Raw genomic sequence first — 19,611 nt, forward strand, 5'->3', positions numbered from 1 at the left:
TTCATTGATTATGCTATTACAGTTGTCCTGATTATTCCCCCTTTGCCTCCCTCCACCCAGCACGCCCCCACACACACTCCCTCAGATAATCCCCCTCCACTGTTCATGTCCATGGTCATGCGTATAAGTTCTTTGGCTACTCCATTTCCTATACTGTGCTTTACATCCCCATGGCTATTCTGTAACCACCTATTTGTACTTGTTAATCCCCTCACCTCTTAACCCATTCCCCCACACCTCCATCCCATCTGGCAATCATCAAAACACTCTTTGTATCAATGATTCTGTCTCTGTTCTTCTTGTTTGCTTAGTTTGTTTTTTAGATTCAATTGCTGATAGGTATGTAGTTATTGCCATTTTATTGTTCATAGTTTTGATCTTTTTCTTAAATAAATCCCTTTATCATTTCATATAATAATGGTTTGGTGATGATGAACTCCTTTAGTTTTTTCTTGTCTGGGAAGCTCTTTATTTGCCCTTCAATTCTAAATAATAGCTTTGCTGGGTAGAGCAATCTTGGCTGTAGGTCCCTACTTTGTCCTACATGCAAAGTCCTTTCATGACTTTGAATATTTCTTGCCAACCCCATCTGGCCTGCAACATTTCCTTTGAGAAATCAGTGGACAGTCTTATGGGAACTCCCATGTAGGTAACCAGCTTCTTTTCTCTTGCTGCTTTTAAGATTCTCTCTTTATCTTTAACATTTGGCATTTTAATTATGATGTGTCTTGGAGTGGGCCTCTTTGCATTCTCTTGTTCTCGACTCTCTGTGTTTCCTGAACTTGCATGTGTATTTCCTTCACCAAATTAGGGAAGTTTTCTTTCATTAGTTTTTCAAATAGATTTCCAATTCTGTGCTCTTTCTCTTCTCCTTCTGGCACCCCTACGATGCGAATGTTGGACCTCTTGAAGTTGCAGCCTCTAGAGGCTGCTTATACTATCCTCATGTTTTTGGATTCTTTTTTCTTCTTATTGTTCTGATTGGTTGTTTTTTTGCTTCCTTGTGTTCCAAATCATTGATTTGATTCTCGGCTTCATCTACTCTATTGTTGTTGCCCTGTAAATGGTTCTTTATTTCAATTAGTGAATCCTTCATTTCTGACTGGATCCTTTTCATGCTGCTGAGATCCTCACTAAGTTCCTTGAGCATCCTTAAACCCAGTGTTTCGAACTCTGCATCTGATAGATTGCTTATCTCCCTTTTGTTTAGTTCTTTCTCTGGAGTTTTGATCTGTCCTTTCATTTGGGCCATGTTTCTTTGTCTCCTTGTTTTGGGAGCTTCCCTGTGTTTGTTTCTATGTATTAGATAGAGCTGCTATGACTCTGTGTCTTGGTAGTGTGGCCTGTCTTGGTAGTAGGTCTCCTGTAGGATCCAGTGGCACAGCCTCCCCTATCACCCAAACTGGGTACTCAAGGTGCACCCTTTGTGTGTGCTGAGTACACTCTCCTCTTGTAGTTGCACCTTGGTTGCTGTTGGCAGGTCAAGGAGAGGGATTTACCCAGGTCAGTCAGCTGCAAAGATCAGCTGTGACCACTTACCACCAACCTCTGCCCTCCGTAGAGGATCAGCTGTGCAGGGGCAGGGTGGTGGTTCTCTGACGTGGTCTGTAGCTATCCACTGGGTGCGCTGGCCCTGGGGTTTCCTGAGTGGTGGAGGCCAAGGTCAGTCCTAACCTGTGTTCTTCCCAGGGCCATCCCACCTTCTATAAAAGAATCTGAGAAGTCTGCTGCTTGTGCTGGTCTTGGAGATTCCCAGGCAAACCAAGCTGTGAATATAGGCTGGCTGTTGCTAGTGCTGGGCCTGGGGCTCACTGAGGCCAGCTGTTGCTTGTTTGAGAGGGTTTAGAAAGTTGTGAAGCCTGAGCCAAGACCAGCCATTCATGTGGAAAGGCAACTTGGGTGGGCCCGTAACTTGGGTGGGGCGGAGTCTCTAGGGATCTCCAAGGTGAGTCAAACAGTGTTAACCAGGTTGATAGAGTCTCAGATATGTCACCAGCTCACTGGCTCTGTGGGAGGGGAAGGCTTAGAAAAGGAACAATGGCTTCTGCTTGCCTTGATGCCAGACACTTCAGTTTCTCTCTTTATGCCACTGGTGCCTTTCAAGTTGCTACTCCAGCGCTGGTGCTCAGAGGGAATGAGTCTGAGTAGGTGAGTCCGTGTGTGAGTTCTTTAGGAGAAACTGCTTGAGGCTCCAGCAGTTTCTTCCCCCAACTCAATCCTTCCTGGTTTTTGCAGCCAGAAGTTGTGGGGACTTCTTGGCACTGGAACCCTGGCCTGGTGGCCCTATTGTAGGGCTGGGACTCTTCACTACTGAGATGTCCCTCCCAAATTTTTATCCACCACACGTGGGTGAGGGACCAACCCGTTCTGCATTTGTGCCCCTCCTATGAGTCTGGATAGATGTGCTTTCTTTAATTCCATAGTTGTCAGACTTCCATTCAACTCAAGTCCTGATGGTTCTGAGTGATAGTTGTTCCATATTTTAGTTGTAATTTTGATGTGGTAGTGTGGAGAGGCAAGCCGTGTTTACTTACACTGCCCTCTTGACAGGAAGTCCTGATTTGTTATTTTTATTTACATAGCATTTCCTCCTCAGACAGCTTTAGTGTCAGACACATAGTAGGTGTTCAATATTGTTTAATGAATGAATAACTGAGTTACGGTAATTTTTAAAAAATCTTCAAGTAATATACTTCCAACTGAGTACCAAGATGAATGACACAAGGGGATTGGTATTTGTAGAGGAAAATATTTCCCTTTAGGTTGGTTAATGATCATATTCAACTAAGGAACCAAAATAGTAGCTTTTTTCTTTGGCAATAAAAGGACTCACTGGTATCACTTTCTTTTTAAAAAATATGTATAGAATAATGCATCAGTTTCCAAAAACTTGAGTATGTACCTGTTTACCTTTCAGTCAATCCCTGTGCTTCTTTCCTACAAAAACCTTACTAAAAATGTCCATCAGGACAAAAACAGACCTAACTATATCTTATTTTCTTCAACATAAAATCAGACAAGGATATAATCATCTATCCATACCCAGTCTATTCTACATTCTCCTCAATAGAGTAAATCCACATAGCACAACATCAAAGTAGTGTAATACAGTTGTATTTTCACACAAATAAGAAATTCACACAATATTCTTCGGTTTCTTCTCCAAGATTTTATATTTTGGGAAAAAAAATTATGTGGGAATTATTGTATTGTTGGTTTTTTATTAGGACTTAAAATTATGAAAGTTTCATTGTTTAATATAAACACATTTCATGGGAAATAAGAGTGTGCTGTTATAAAGGAAACTAAACCAGATGGTAGTATTTTTCTAACAACTGAGTACCTAACTAAACTACTTAGTAGATTAATGACCATTCTTGAGTCATCCTCCCCCAAAATTTAGTAGCAAAAAAAAAGGAAATAGGACAAAGTACATCTTTTTAAAAGAACCTTAAAATTTTATTTTTTAATTACAGTTTACAGTCAATATTACTTTGTATTAGTTTCAGATATACAGCATAGTGGTTACACAATCATATACTTTACAAAGTGTTCCACCTTATATTTCCAGTACCCACCCTGCACCATATTATTGACTATATTCCTTATGCTGTACTTTACATCCCTGTGACTATTTTGTAACTTCCAATTTGTTTTTCTTAATCTCTTCACCTTTCACCCACTTCTTCAACACCCCTCTGTTCTGGCAATCACCAGTCTGCTCTCTGTGTCTATGAGTCTTTCAATTTTGTTTGTTCATTTATTTTATTCTTTAAATACCACATATATGTGAAATCATATGGTATTAGGATAAAGTACATCTCAAAAGTTTAGGATCTATTTATCTTTAAGCAGCTAAGTTGACTAAAACTAAAATGTGAAGTTGACTAAAACTAAAATGCGACTTAACTTTGAAATACAGATCACAGTGACAGCAGCTGCCACTCTTGATATCAAATGTGTGCTGATTACCTCTCAGTAAATTTGAAGATGCAATACAACTTCTTTTGCTGACCAGCGTGAACAACACCAAGACCACCCACAGTATTGCCTTGCCTTTTTGTCCCTTTTCTGAATAGGCTTTAAAAGTGTGGAGACTCAACTGAAGTATGATGAAAACCTATTAATTCAAAGCACAGGAAACCTTCCTTTCCCTTCTGTCCATGTCTTTCACCCATAACTTAGCAAAAACTAAACTAAAATTTAAAAGCTACTTATAATTAAAGGGGATCCAATGAGTAGGAAATGAATTTTTTTGGAGGAAATCAGAGTGGTCCAAGAATCTTGAGTGGCCTTAATATTTGCCTTTGGGACAAGGTCTTTGGAAAGCTTCATTAATTTTCTGATTCTCAACAAGTCATTTCACCTTTCACTTTCTTTTTATCTGCAGGCTTAACCCCACTTCACACTCAGTAGGTTTTAAAGAGAAGAACCTATATCAAATGGATTTGGAAGTATCAATTGTTTGACATTCTAGAAATGTTTTTGACTGGCTAATAGTGGAATCTGTTTCAGAACCACTTGTCAGTGTTTGCTTGTGTTGTTTGAACTTGGTTATGAATTCTATGAAGGTGGCAACTGCCCTCTCCTACATTAAAATATCAGGAATCTTGTGGGTGCTTAATATATATTAATTGATGATGATAGAGAAAAAATGACATTCATTCCATCCTAGAGCCCTTCCTCTGAGTTATACTTAGCTTCACAGATTTAGTAGGGCCACTACACAAGTATAAGAAGAAACTATGATCCTTTCCTAATTCATAAGCATGATGATTAGGTGTTCATGCTCTGTGTGAGGTGTGCCTCCCTCAAAACTTGTTATGACATTGGCATATTACCAGTCTGGCATGAAAGGAAAAGAAAAAAAGAAACCACAGTAGAGTATATTGGAAAAAACAAAGACTTTAGTTGGTTGGGATTCTGGTACTGTCACTTAATAGCACTATAACCTTGGGCCTGATTCTTCTTTTATAAAATAGGGATAATAATACTTTCTTTTTTAAAAGATTTTGTTAATTTATTTTTAGAGAGAGGGGAAGGGAAGGAGAAAGAGAGGGAGAGAAACATCAATGTGTGGTTGCCTCTCATGTGCCCACCACTGGGGACGTGGCTCACAACCCAGGCATGTGCCCTGACTGGGAATCTAACCTGCAACCCTTTAGTTTGCAGGCCAGCACTCAATCCACTGAGCTACACCAGCCAGGGTAATAATACTTTCCTATAGAGTTGTTTTGAGGATACATATAGTGTCAAACTGCTTATGGTTTCCAAAATATTATGTGCTGTTTAGTGCTTCCATGTCTGTACCTGGAAGTTGAGCCTGGAATAACCATTCCTATTGTATTCACATTTTACCTTGCCTGTTGTTTGGTAAGTGCCTGATCTTTTGGAAAGCCACAACTCCAAGCACTAACATATTTGTGAAGCCTATCCTGACCCAATAAATGGTAGACAGATATGGTTACCTAATATTGAATGAATGAGTGTCTGGAACCCAGTAAGTGCTAAATATGTTTGTTTTTTTCATCACCAGCCCCTTTTCTGCTTAATCCCAACAACTCTGTTTAAGTGACTTGTTTAATATTATTAATTCTCCTTTTCATCTTAAAACATTCCAAAGTCAATTGGATAGGGATATATAACCCTTCTGGTAAAGAAGGAGTTGATAATTGCTTGTAATAATGCATTCTACCTAAAAAAGCAACAGGTTTGATATTTCAATTATAAAAAAAGTTGAGGGACTATAATGCCCGTGAGTCTTTTGTGGAAAAAATTACTTAACAATATGAAATCAAATAAGAAATGGGTCAAAATAAAGAATTAAGAATGGACATTTTAGAGTGAGCCGATATATTTAAGTGAAGGGCTAAAACTAAACAACAAGGTTGATTATGAATATGTGACAGTGAAACTACTATAAACCCTGACACAATAAAAATCCACTCATTTGTTCATTAAATACACATCATTCAGTATCCACTCTGTGTCATGCAATGTCCTAGGCACTGTGGCTACAGTCATCATCAAAATGAAGTCTCAGTCTTCATGAAACTTAGACATACAATACACATATGTTTACATATTACCTAAATATAGAAAGTAATGAGTGCTATGAAGAAAAGTAAAGAGTATAAAGTAATAGAGAATGACGAGGGTGTTATTGCAGATAGTGTGGTCAGGCACTGCCTCTCTGAAAAGATGATGTGTAAGCAGAGAACAGAGTGAACTAAGGGAAAGAGCCAATGCAAATGTCATGTTGCATTATTATTGTATGGGAATACTTATACTAAAACATTATTTGTTGTGTGCCTGAAATTCAAATGTAAGTGGGTCTACTGTATTATTTCTTTTTGCTAAACTTGACACTAAAACACACTGTCAGCTGCTTAGGAAATACTTTGAATACTTTGTGCCTTTTGTTATCCCATTTAGATGTCTTTTAATTAAAGATAGACTTTAAAAATATGTACAGTTGACCTTTGAACAATATGGGGGGGATTTAGGGGTACTGACCTCCCAGGCAGTTTGAAATTCACATATAACTAATTCGATTTGAGCCATTACTATATACAGGGTGGGGCAAAGGTAGGTTTACAGTTGAGTACGTGAAACACTTGAGTTTATTCTTGTATTATTATTTACTAATTATTGTATTATTTTCTATGCAAACAACTGTAAAATTACTTTTGCCCCACCCTGTATTCTACACGTATGCACATACTTTATCTATACATATTGTTATATTATTTATACATCTATTATTTATACATATGTATATATAAATATTCATATATGAGACACAGTAAGCACCCAATAGTATAGAATATGTAACACAGATATGCACAGAAAGCACCTGAAACACAAGCAAAATTGACTGTATTGTTGATAGGGCCATTCTGTGAAACATATTCTGTGGTCATCCTCCTCTTCAGTTATTTCAAGTACAAGGCTGAGAAGACATGGTCTCCAGTCCAGTTTGGAGCAAGCGGGCCCTAGGTGGAACCAAAAGGATGCCCGGAACCGATTGTAACAGCGGTTTGTTTAATACCCACACTCCTTTTACGTAGCTGCAAGCCACGTAAGCCTGGGGAAGAGTTTTGCCGATGTACCGGGAAGGTTTCCACGGTTTCCTTAGCTTTCGGAGGTTGCGCAGTGGTGGGTTCTGGGAATTAGGCGGGTTCCCAGGCTTAGGAGGCGGTTCCCTATTTTGGCAACAACAATGGCTGGCACCTATACGCTGCCTGGTGGGGTAGTGGGAGGGCTCCAGGCTCCAGGGAAAATGTTGCAGTTCGTCCAAGAACCTGGAGCCCGTAAGTCCAGGCGTTCCCTGCGGGAGCTACCACTTTCCCTGACACTACTGCTCTCCGTCAAGGGATCCGAATGGCCTCAGGCATCTGCTGGATGGCCGCAGCCAAGGTTACCAAAACCAGCTCTACTGTCCCGGTTCAAGGTACGGTTCGGCTCGGGAGAGCGGGTCTCGGTGCGCAGCACCTGCTTAGCTTTTGCCTTCCCGGTTGCCTTTTGTGGTCCCTGTGGGAGATACAAGCCTTGGCCTAGCCTCCTGGACTAGGACAGGGAGGAGGTGCATGAGAATGATTCGCCTTTGCTCAGTGCACCTGCCTTCTGAGTCTGTTTCATCTTTCCCCCGACTTTGGACCATTTGCATTTCGTTTCCTTCTACCTTCCTTGTGCCCATTTTCATTTTTTTTTTCTTCAGTCTGTCCATGGCAGCCCTTTGCTTGCCTTTTTCCTTCCTTAATTCTCACTCACCCATTGGCCCCTTCTTCACACAGTGCCCTGGTCTCCCTTCACCCGCTTCCACCTCTGGTCTTACAGTGGACATGGACAAGCCTTGCAGACCTATGTATAGCATTTATTTGTTTTGTGTTATTATTTGTGAACAAGATTTTATTTTCCACTACACTTAGTGGAAAGAAGGAGTTCTGTGAATTATTTATCATAAAATTCGCTGTATTTATCATTTAGTAAGAGCTCAACCATTGCTTGTTGAATGAATATCAATTGGTTGCAGATGATAACAGGATTTGTAAATGGAAATTCTTTGTAGGGAGTTGGGAAGAATTGAAGTTAAAGGTTTAAATTGGAAAGTAGAAAAACCTTCCTCTAAAGACATGATTGGGTGAATGTTGGGAAAGCGATATGCTAAAATGCAGAGGAGGCTGCCCTGAGAAAGATCTTGTTAAGTTGTCTCTATCTTCAACTGGAAGAAGTGGGGGAAGGTGAGATAAGTTTTCCTTAATGAAAGTGAGTATTGGAGTGGAAAAATAGTTTAAGAAGGAGAAGGAAGAGTAATAATTATTGCTGTGTAAGTATTCATATCTAATGTTTATTGAATGTGTCAGGTAGCATACTAAGTGCCTTGAATGTGTTAAAAATGAGAAATTTAAAAACATTCCAGGTATTGAGGGGCAGGTTGAAATTACAGCAGTTGGGACATGTCTTGATGGTTCTTTTTCCTTCTGTCAGTGAGAGGTAATAAAGCATAGTGAGAAAGAGTATAGTTGCAGATTTATAACTGTCTGAGTTCGAAGCCCCACTTTGCCACTTAATACCTGTGTGACCGTGGGTGTGGAGAGTTTAGCTAAGCTACTGCATGGTATTGCTGCTTTGGCATCCATTTTGTTTGGCCAAGAGACTTGCAGGGACCTTAAATTGACATCACCCCCTCATGCAACCACATGCCCTAGATAGCAGCCCACCAGAGTCACAAGCAAATGTAATTCCTGATACCATTTCCCCAGCAACCCTTGTGGTCAACTGTCTCCCCTGCCTCCCATCACCTGTATGCTGTATGGGCCCCTTAAATATGACCCCCCGGGGCTGAACAAAACCTCACTCTTTTTGGTTTAAATGGGCTGATCTGGTCCAAGCCTAAAGCACTACACCCACAGGGCCTAAAAAAGGCATATGCCCAGGTCCAGTCTCTGCCTACACTCTGTCTTGACCTCCCTATGTGGACCTTCCAGGTATACTGTGTACTTCCTCCCGGACCTGTGAGTAATAAACTATTTCAGTTACTGTTATGGTCTGTTGTTGAACTTTGCCTCACCATCCACTTAACAAATGTTAATTAACAAAGTCAAAATATTGGATAAGTTCCTTAACCTCTCTAAGCTTCATTTCTTCACCTGTAAAAAGGAGATAAAAATAGTGCTGACATTTTTAGTGTTGTAATTATCTACTACCTGAAACAATATATATTCCACGATTGTAACGGCAGCTTGTTTACACTCATACCTACACTCCTGTCGTGGGCTGCAAGCCACGTAGGCCTGGGGAAGGGTTTTGCCGATGTACTAGGAAGGTTTCCATGGTTTCCTTAGCTTTTGGAGGTTGCACATTAGCTATTAGGGTTTCATGCCTGGGAGCAGAAATGGTAAAAACAACCCTGAATTACAGTGGAGACCTACCTCTCCAAGTTAAATGTTTCAGAAAGTTGTCCCCAGTCTGTCACTCAAAACAACTTCTTGTTTTAGAATCTTAACCAAAATATGTAAGAACAGCGTGTATGAAATTTGCATTTGTGCATGTAGAAGATAAATAATTTATCTTAAGAGTACAGATGAAACCAGTTAGCAGCAGGGACCATTTTAATGGTGTCCTATTTACCCTGTTGGTGAGGAAGGGATGACTTCCCTAGGGTTACCAGGAGACTGAACACAGGATACCTGACACTCGACAAATGAGATCCAGAGGCTGGAAAGGTACTAAGACTCACTACCCAGGGATAATCTGGAACTACGCCTGGTTCCTTTGATAAAGATGGTTGTTTGGCTAGGGGCCCACATCTGCAGGAGAGAGTGGGGAGGGAAATTTGCAGTTAGGCCATTGGAGGCCCTGCCTGCAAATGTCTAGGCAGGCAGCACATAATATTGCACCTGAATTTTATGCTTTACACCTTAAGGACTCTGTGTCATTACAGTCTGGTAGGCTCCATTAGCCCCTATACTCATATATTAGAAGTACTGTTATTTGTGTGTTTACTTTTAAATTGCCACCTTTTTTTTTTCCCTTTGCTGGCTGTTTGTCATTTATTTTCCACTTGGTGAAAAGCACACCATTACGGGGTGTTAGGAAGGTTCACATGTGGCTTGGATAGCAAAGAGCAGGACTCTCTCAACTCCTTTTTGGTGTTTTGCTGTTTTGATATAAAAGAACCCAACTGTTTCCGCTAGCTGTAGCCTGCCTGTCTATGCTGGGGGTGGGGAGGGGCAAGGGGGTAGAGGAGGAGAGTAGGGGAGGAGCCTAGGGCCTCTGGAAGTCTGGTGACTGGTGGTGGCCACTCAGCATGGGGGCATGGCTTTGGTTTTGCCAGGCTGGCCTTTGGGCTGCTGGCTTATGGCTTCCCAACCCAGGTCACAGGTGGTCATGCTGCTGGAGGCCCAGGGAGATTCCAAATGCTCTTGGGACTCACAACACTGTGGCCATGAACTGGAGAGTGAACATCCCCAAAAAGATTGCTCACCAGTGACCCAATTCATCCTTGGGGATACCAGGGTGGTGGGGGTTAGCTTCCCTAGTGGACTCGTACCTCCACAAGAGCTGTTACTGGAAGGGGAGCCCATGCAGTGCTGGTAGTAGCTGTGGGAGGCCATAACCATGCCACTGGAGGGGATAGCTGCCATGCTCTTGCTTGCAGGCTGGTGAAAACATCGGCTGTGGTGACCTCTTGTGGGCGCATTCACGGTGGCAGGGACCAGGAGCTAGACCAAGAAGCCCATTTACAGAGCAGACTGTGGGAGACCACCGCTCCAGGACTGAGACTGCAGGGAGGAAATGCCCCCAGAGGAGATTGCCTGCTTCTTGAAGTAGGAATCGCTCTGAGTTCCAGCTGTGCACAGTTGTACCTTCTCCTCTGAATAAAGAAGTAAAAACAATTTATTCAAACAATGAAACCAAATATATTTATTTTGTAAAGATTTAAAAAAAACAAGACATGAACAGCTACACTTTGGGGAATTGAGTTCCTATTAGTTCTTTTTTGTTTTGTTTTGTTTTCAGTTTATAAATAACTGCAAAAATTAAAACAAAAAATGAAAAACATAAAGGAACTAAAGGAAAAACAGAAAAGAAACTGAATCTCATAGAATTCAGTTTTTGTCACATGGAACTTTTTTCCAGAGCTCCATTTATTTTTTACTCCTTCTAATGCTTCATTTAAAAAAAAGCTATTTTTACTAATTCCTGGGTTTCTGAAAACTGAAGTTTTAACCAAACTGAAAAGATTTGTTTTTTCTTTTATAAACATGTGTAAACAAATGAAGTTATTTCCCAATGTAAAACTGTTTCTGTCATAGATTTCAGAAGATGACATGAGCAGTTGGGACTATTGTCATGTATGCGACAGAGAGGATGCACTTGACTGCCTCCCACGCTGCATATCTGGCCCAGCCTCTCAGGCTGTCTGTAGTCTGTGCCATTTGATATCAGAACATCAAATCCTAAATGTTGAATTTACATTTATACCAAGTTTTATTAATTTAAAGTTTAGAATATGGAAGGAAACTTAACTGGACCTGTTGAGTTTCACACATACATACACATAAATGGATGAAACCAAATTCAGCCATTGAATTATTGACATGCCTATATTGAGAGGGGGTTGAGAATTGGGAGCTCCTGAAGCATGAGGACATTCTCCAAAAAATTCTTGTTAAAGGCTGAATTGTTACCCACCCACCCCCCAGTATGTTGAAGCTATAGCCCTCAAAGTGACTGTGTTTGACAATAGGGCCTTTAAGGAGGTTATTAAGGTTAAATGATGACATAAGGATGGGGCCTTATTTGAAAGGACTGCCATCCTTATCTGGAAAGGAAGAGACACCAGAGACAGATATTTCTTTCCACCCCTTCCCCCACCAGGTGCACACAGAGGAAAGACCACATGAGGATGCAGGGTAAAGGCAAGAATCTACAAACCAGGAAGAGAGGTCTCACCAGAAATCAAACTTGATGGCACCTTAATCTTTGACTTCTAACCTCCAGAATGGTAGGAAAAATAATTTCTGTTGTTTAACAACCCAGTCTGTGGTATTTTGTTATGGCAGCCCTAGCTGACTAATATAATCCTGAACCAGAGTAATTTGTAGAAAACAATTTTTAAATTTTATAACATTTGTTAAATCCAGAATCTATTGATACATTTTTATTAGGTGAAGAGCTTTAAGTACATCTCACATTTTCTTCTTTCCTGTGATTTATCCTCTTCTATCCCTTAAATTTTTTAAATATTTATCTATTTTTAGAGAGAGGGGAAGAGAGGGAGAAAAACATCAACATGAGAAAGAAACATTGATCAGTTGCCTCTTGTATGCACCCTGACTGGGACTGAGCCCACAACCCAGGCATGTGCCCTGACCTGGAATCAAACGGGTCACCTTTTGCTTTGTGGGAGCATGCCCAACCAACTGAGAGCCTTGATAGTCAGGGCTGTCCCTTAAGTTTTAAAAACATGAAACATACCTAAAAATTAAAACATGTTGCCAGTGGATTTTACCATGCTAATTGTTCTCTTTAAATTATAATTCACGGGATGCTAGTTTCTTATTCATAGAAGGGTTCAACATTAAAATAAATAATATATTTATATTATTTTAAATTATTTTTTTTCTGAACTAACTCAATTGCAGATTGCATGCCAGGTTTTAGCATTACAAAGGAATTTTTAAAATTCTTATCCAAGGATATGTTTATTGATTTTGAGAGAGTGCGATGGGAGAGACACATCAGTGTGAGAGAGAAATTGACTGCATCTCATATGTGCCCCAACTGGAGATCGAACCCACAACCCAAGGATGTGCCCTAACCAGGAATTGAATCCATAACCTTTTTGGTGTTACAAGATGACACTCCAACCAACTAAGCCAACCTGGCCAGGGCTACAAATATATATTAAAAATTAATATACCAGTATGGTTTTGTTTAGTTAATTTTCCTATATCTAATATTATCTGAAGGTTTAATACTCCTTTTTACTTACTTCTTTCCTCCTTGGTGTTCTTCATAAGCTGCTGTGTCTACTTTAGGTTGAGTTGAGACAATGTGCTTCACAAGTAAACTTTGTAATTTATGACAGGGTAGTAAAGCATTATTTTCAGAAACTTGTTCTTATAGATGTTCTTATAACAACCTGAAATAGAATTAGATTTGGAAGGAACCCTGGAAATAATTTTCTAGGCGATACCTAAATTATTTCAAGTGTGATCTCCAGAGGAAAAGATTATATGATATAAAAATTTCATTTTTTTCCAATTTTTAAATTATTTTATTGTTGTTCAATTACATTTTTTAACTGTTACATAATTTTAATAACTCATTTTCAGAATTCTCTACAACAGAAAGAAATGTGTTTTTACTGTAGTGTGTGAGTCTCTTCTTGCTCTGGGGGGGACAGAACAGTTGCTGCTCTGCCATGTGTCCTTTACACACGTAGAATAAAATTATGACATCTTCCCTCAGCCTTCCTATCTCCACTTTCTTTCATCTTTCCTTATGGATCCCTATATCTGCTCTGACATTTCTTCCGAAAATATAAATCTTACACGATGCTTTCAGTTTGACTAGCACTTTGTAAACTACTAAAGTATTATGCAAGTATAAAAGAATATGTTATTATGAAGATGGTAGACTGTTGAGGAGTACTCTTACAAAAAGTTATTACAGTGTTTGCTTTTAATGGTTCTTGGACAATCAGTATCATTACTAAAAAAATTTATTCATTTTTTAAAGATTTTATTTATTTATTTTAGAGGTAAAGAGAGGGAGAGAAACATCAATGTGTAGTTGCCTCTCATGCACACCCCACTAGGCACCTGGCCCGCAAGCCAGGCATGCACCCCAACTGGGAATTGAACTGGCGACCCGTTGGTTCTCAGGCCCACGCTCAATCCACTGAACCACACCAGACAGGGCTCATTACTGAAAAATTTTACCATATTTTCAGACTCTAAGACGTACTCCCCAAATTGGGGGGGGGAATGGTGGTGCGTCTTATATTCCGAATGTAGCTTACCTGGCTGGCGGGGGAGGGGGGGGAGTGGAGGTGGAGCGGGGTTTTTTTTCCTATTTTCCTCCACTGAAACCTAGGTGCATCTTATGGTGTGGTGCATCTTATAGTCCGAAAAATACAGTAATTTTACATGTTTATATTCCATGGTTCATATTTCTAATTTTTATAACCCTCTTCTTTAAATTCAGCTCTGATGAATATACAACAGTAGAGGATGAAGATTCAAAGAAAAGCATCCCTTCACCTCCCAATTCAGAAGGTATTTTTAAAATACAGAGTTTTTATGTTGGAAAATTAAAATAAGTTTATAAATAATTGAACATTAAACTTTGCTTTTACTTACTTTACCCATCATGTTTACGATGTTAGTATTTCAAATACAATAAAATTGATACTCAGAAATACTTCTTCAGAAGTTGTTTTTTATTTGTATTCTATGTAGAAGAAAAGAAGAAGAAGAAGAAGGATAGTCACTCAAAAGAAAGGTCCAAGAAAAGAAGAAAGAAAAAATCATCTAAAAGAAAACACAAGAATTATTCTGACGATAGTGACAGTGACTCGGATTCTGAAACAGACTCCAGTGGTAAGATAGTCAACACCATTCTGCAAGCCTTGCCCCAAAACTACTTTTACGTTTTAAAGCTTATTTCAGAAGCAGGTTCTTAAAAACAATAATAATAGTCAAGAGTTTTTGGACACTTACTGACTTTGTGATGGGCACCCTGCTACATGCTTGCTATTTCGTTCACACAGCAGCTGGAGGATAGTCCTTCCAGATGGGGAAAAGGAGGCACGGAGCAACAGGGTCACACATCTGGGATTCAAACCTAAGCAGTGTGACTCTAGATTGGTTGTGTGCAGGTGTCCAGGGCATGTGGCACCAAACCAAGCCTTACGGGGCTGCCTCAGCCCAGTGGAGCAGCTCTTTTGTGTAATTCTCACACTCGGTGGGCACCTTTGTGCAATTTTCAAAAAGCCACACCATAAAGGGCCCCTTCAGGCTGGCAGCTCATTTAAGGAAGACACCCTGTGGGCTGGCACATCACAAAAGCCCCCTGTTTGCACCTAGTCCTGCCTGATGATTGGCAGAGGGTGCCTCCTCTGGGGACGCTTTACATAAAGGTGGCCCCTCCTCTGATGTCACCTGGGTTTCCTGGCCCCCATTGTCACTCTTCTTCCTCACTGCTGGAAGACTCAAATTTCTTAAAGCACAAATCTGAGCGTGTCTGTCCCCTTCTTAAAACCCTTGAATAGTGCTCCATAGTCCTCCAAGTAAAGTTCACACCCTGATTGAGCTACTCTAATCACACATACCTTATCCCTTTCTCTCGTGGCATCCTCTGTAGCCTGAGGACTACTTTCTGTCTCCTCGATGTTCCATGTTCTTTCTCTTGATTTTGTTACTTGATGCAGACATTCCACCTGCCCGCAATGCCAGTCTCTCCCTGCATGCGGCTTGGCTTACTCATTTCAACAATGGGCAGGCATTACTTTTGTAATAGAACTGATTTTAAAAAGAGCTAGCTTAAGAGTCACCTTTGCCTGGTCAGCCATTCCTCAACCACCTTCCTCGAATCAGCCTGACTCCTCTGTGGGCCTAGAGCACCCCCGGCTTCCTCTGTCACTCGGGATTCTGGTTATCTCTTCACCTCTTGTCTCCTGCATTAGACTGTGCGCCTGGAAAGCATCCCCCCAAACACACACGAAGGTTTTCTCTTTCCATCTTGAAAATACCCAAACATTCAGAAAAGTAAAGAGAATAGTATATTGCCATATGCGTATCACCTTGATTTTAACGATTGTTAGTAGCTTCACATATTTGCTTCAAATACCATATGTTGCCATGTATAATGAGCACTTTTTTGCCCAAATTTTTGAGGGAAAAATAAGGGTGCACATTATACATGGGTATATAATGGTACATGCCATGGGCATAATAATGCCACGTATGATGCACACAAAAACGTGGGTGCTCGTTATACACAGCAAAATACGGTATTTTTTTGTTGTTGAGATAGTCGATGTAAATTATAAATATCACACTGCCACCCGAAGGATTTCTGTATACGTCTCTTATTTGACATTTTCCTATTTAATCACAATACTATTATTTCATGTAATAACATTAATGATAATGCCCTATATCACCAAACATTTAGTGTGACTTTAACATCTCTGTCCCCGGTGCCTAGTGCACTTTCTGACAAGTAGCAATCAATGAATGGATCTCTGTGTCACAACAAATAGAACAGTAATGTGATATTTATCTACTCAAAAGTATTGGGGGGATAGAGTTAAATTTTGTTTTAATTTCTAATTGCTTTAATTTGCAGATGAAGACACAAAAAGGAGATCAAAGGAGGCCAAGAAAAAGGAAAAGAAGAAGAAACACAGATCGTTGGGTTTTTTCTTCAATTTTTTAAAAAGATTTTTATTTGTTTCTTTTTAGAGAGAGGGGAAGGGAGGGAGAAAGAGAGGGAGAGAAACATCAATGTGTGCTTGCATCTCATGTGCCCCCGACTGGGGACCTGGCCCACAACCCAGGCATGTGCCCTGACTGGGAATCGAACTGGCAACCGTTTGATTCACAGGCCAGCACTCAATCCACTGAGCTGCACCAGCTAGGGCAATGAATGCTATCTTTTCATAAGGATCTATGAGTAGCTTCTTAGGAAAACTTTAGAATGCAGGATTGTGTCTGAGCTCCTCAGTATGAGTGGAGCTCTGCCCCTACTTGCAACACAATGTTCTCTCATTAGGGACTTACTTTGCAAAATCTTTCACATGTATGTATCCAAGATCGAGGGCCTATTGGTAGTGACATAGGGATGTCACCTCCTTGCCATCCCTCAGCAATTCCTATTATGCACTACTAACCCCACTTGGCACACAAAATCAGGAACACAGAGAATTCACATCTTTACTGAAAATACATAAACTTGCCCTAAAAAACATAATGCACTGACTTTCTTCATTTATTCAACTCATTCAGTAGGCAATGGGTAAACTTCTCTTGATGATATGCTTTGAAAAATTTGAATCTGGCAGAAAAACACTGTAGAAACTGTCGTAGAATGCACAGAGCTTGGAAGATAGGGAATACAAAATGAATGCTGATGACAGGGACTCGTAGCAGGTCAAAGCCAAGCCAAAGGAAAGCACAGGTGGAGGAGGCAAACATGGCATGGGCAACGTGGGTGTTCTGGGCTGCAGTGGCACCAGAGGATCCAACTCCAATGGGCTCCAGAACAAAAATGTCATTGTAAGATCCATCCAAGATTATAACAAGAGGGTGACCCATGGTAACAGGGGACACATTTGAGAATTAAAGCCCTCTGATGTGTCCAACACATGGACCTTCTATTCTTAAACCAAATTTTTAATTGGAGGAAAAACGGGGTTGGTTTAGTATATCGACCAGTTAGGGTCATACCAGAAAAACACAACATGCAAGAAAATCTATGTTATTGAGCATTTTTAAATTTTATTTTTTCTGTTTTTGGTTTTTAAATTTTGAGATTTTTAAAATGTATTTACTTTTAGAGAGAGGAGAAGTGAGGGAGAAAGCCAAAATATCAGTGTGTGAGAGATACATCAATCGGTTGCCTCTCGCACGCCCCCTCCTGGGGACTTGGCCCACAACCCAGGCATGTGCCCTAACTGGGAATTGAGCTGGCAACCTTTCAGGTCGCAGACGAGTGTTCAATCCACTGAGCCACACCAGCCAGGGCTAAATTTTATCTTTACTGTATTTTTCATTACCATTTATCCCCCTTATACCCCCCTCTTCCCCCTCCCCCCACACCCGCCTCCCCCCCCCCCCCACAATCACTACACTTTTCGGTTTTGCTCTATGCCCCACTTCAGAGGGAGATTTTAAATCATAATGGGAGAAGCTATTTCCTTATTGCTAAAATATCTTAAGAAATAAATAAAGTAGAATGAAATATCTTAGGAAAGCTAATACTGTGCCCCCTAACTTCAGCTCACCCTTAGTGAGCATGGACTATGTGCCAAGCTATGGACTAGGCTTATTGGTCTGTTCCTATCCTCCCACCTTTAATATTCTTTAATTACTTTCCAGGTCTTGGATGCAAGTGAGCTGTACTGTGTCTTTGCTGTTAATGCTTTGCCTGGTAGTATCCGGACAGCTGTCCAGCTGCTCTGCTCCCTCCTCACTAGAGGTAGTATCACCCTGGTGAAGGGCAGGGAGCCGAGCATGGTAAAAATGCAACCCCTTCCAAAGTCATACTGAGGGAACCAGCCCCCTATTTCAAAGGCCCATCTTCATCCTGAAGGAACTAATCAAGAGGAGCACATTGAATTTTTAGACAGGTTTCCTTCAAGGATGACTATGAGGAAATATTCATCCTAGGAAACTTATTGGGAGCTAAAACAGTGGTCCAGCAATGGGGCCAAGTGGATTTATCACTTGTCTTGCTAGGAAATGAGAGTTGCCGAAGCCCTGGACACTGCTTTAATTTTTTATTTGGCATTTATTTATTTATTTATTTATTTATTTATTTACTTCCTTATTTAATCCTCACTCGAGGACATTTTTCATTGCTTTTAGATAGGGAAAGGGGAAAAGAGAGAGAAACACTGATTAGTTGCCTCCTGCACATGCCCCATCTGGGGACTGAGCCCACAACCTAGATATGTGCCCTGACCAGGAATCAAACCCACACCCTTTTGGTGTATGGAACGAGTCTCTGACCAACTGAGCCACACTGGCCAGGGTGATGTTTTAGTGTTTAATGCTAAGGAAAGTTTAGCCAAACCAGGTTCAAATTTATTAAAACTCCATTTATGCCTAGCCAGTAGTTTGGAGGGAAGGATGCAAACCATTGCCAGTTCTGCATGTGTCAACCTTTCCCCCACCCTCCAGCCATCCTGGATTCAGGGCAAAATCAGCCAACACTGATCTAGCTACAGGATCAGGATTCCGGATAGAAGGTGATGTTGCCTGGGGTGGAGGAGCACTCTAGGTCCCTGCCACCCTTACTCCTCAACTAGGAGATCCCAATTCTATCACCAATTCCTAAGGCAGGGGAGTGGAACTAGGCATTTTAGAACAAGGTTAACAAGTGGTATCCCTATGTTTACCGCAGCATTATTTGCAATAGCCAAGGTATGGAAACAACCTAAGTGTCCAACAGCGGATGAGTGGATAAAGAAAAAATATTTATATCATATATATGGTATATATATGGGGTGTGTGTGTGTGTGTGTGTGTGTGTGTACACCATATATCATGCGGTATATATATATGGTGTGCTTCACACACACACACACACACACACACGATGGGATGGCATGCAGCCACAAAAAGGAATGAAATCTTGACATTTGTGACAACATGACAACATGGATGGACCTTGAGGGCCTTATGCTAAGTGAAGTAAGTCAGAGAAAGACAAATATTGTATGATCCGATATGTAGAATCTAAAACAACAAAAAATAACTAAGTGGATACATATGGAAAACAGATTTGTGGTTGCCAGCTTCTGGGAGAAATGGGTGAAGGACGTAAACATATACAAATGTTCGGTTACAAAATAAATGTCACGGGGAGGTA

At 40.6% G+C, this 19,611-nt stretch overlaps 1 long non-coding RNA gene and 1 other non-coding gene across 2 annotated transcripts; both read left to right on the forward strand.

Annotated features, from left to right (window-relative positions):
• The first annotated feature begins 4,748 nt into the window (after nucleotides 1–4,748).
• LOC112310903 (small nucleolar RNA U13) lies at nucleotides 4,749–4,851 on the forward strand. Its single transcript, XR_002975413.1, has one exon. It is a non-coding gene; the product is annotated as a small nucleolar RNA U13 (small nucleolar RNA).
• A 2,320-nt stretch (nucleotides 4,852–7,171) lies between these two features.
• LOC139440518 (uncharacterized) lies at nucleotides 7,172–17,788 on the forward strand. The gene is made up of 5 exons (XR_011650747.1): nucleotides 7,172–7,453; nucleotides 11,887–12,013; nucleotides 14,221–14,291; nucleotides 14,475–14,615; nucleotides 16,366–17,788. It is a non-coding gene; the product is annotated as an uncharacterized lncRNA (long non-coding RNA).
• The last annotated feature ends 1,823 nt before the right edge of the window (nucleotides 17,789–19,611 follow it).

Source organism: Desmodus rotundus, chromosome X (assembly GCF_022682495.2).
Source record: "Desmodus rotundus isolate HL8 chromosome X, HLdesRot8A.1, whole genome shotgun sequence".
In the NCBI taxonomy this organism is placed as follows: domain Eukaryota; kingdom Metazoa; phylum Chordata; class Mammalia; order Chiroptera; family Phyllostomidae; genus Desmodus; species Desmodus rotundus.